This window comes from Sinocyclocheilus anshuiensis, unplaced genomic scaffold (assembly GCF_001515605.1).
Source record: "Sinocyclocheilus anshuiensis isolate Anshui unplaced genomic scaffold, SAMN03320099.WGS_v1.1 scaffold647, whole genome shotgun sequence".
In the NCBI taxonomy this organism is placed as follows: domain Eukaryota; kingdom Metazoa; phylum Chordata; class Actinopteri; order Cypriniformes; family Cyprinidae; genus Sinocyclocheilus; species Sinocyclocheilus anshuiensis.
Genome location: NW_015552606.1, coordinates 35,529 through 35,855, shown reverse-complemented (window position 1 = coordinate 35,855; position 327 = coordinate 35,529).

Below are 327 nucleotides of genomic sequence, written 5' to 3'. Positions count from 1 at the left end.
TGCTAAAACCACTCCAGAGAGTCCATATAGTAGACCCTGTTGAGTTCCTCCGTCCCCTCGGCAGCCAGACGTGGCGGAGCGTCCGGCGCCAGGCCTTCACTCGTTGATTCCTCGAAAACCGGTAGGAGGCTGGGTTCCATATGTAAGACCTAAGTGGATCCCATATGTGTAAAGTCCACGGTATAGCCTCGAGCCCGTGTTTCCCCGGCAGACTTCTGAGTCTGAAAAAGTACTCAAAAAAGTAGGGGCGCGGGTGGCTTCCACAGGACACTGGAAGGGGCAGTATCTGTGGCCTTTTGGTAGGGATCCCAATTCGTCGGTCATCCG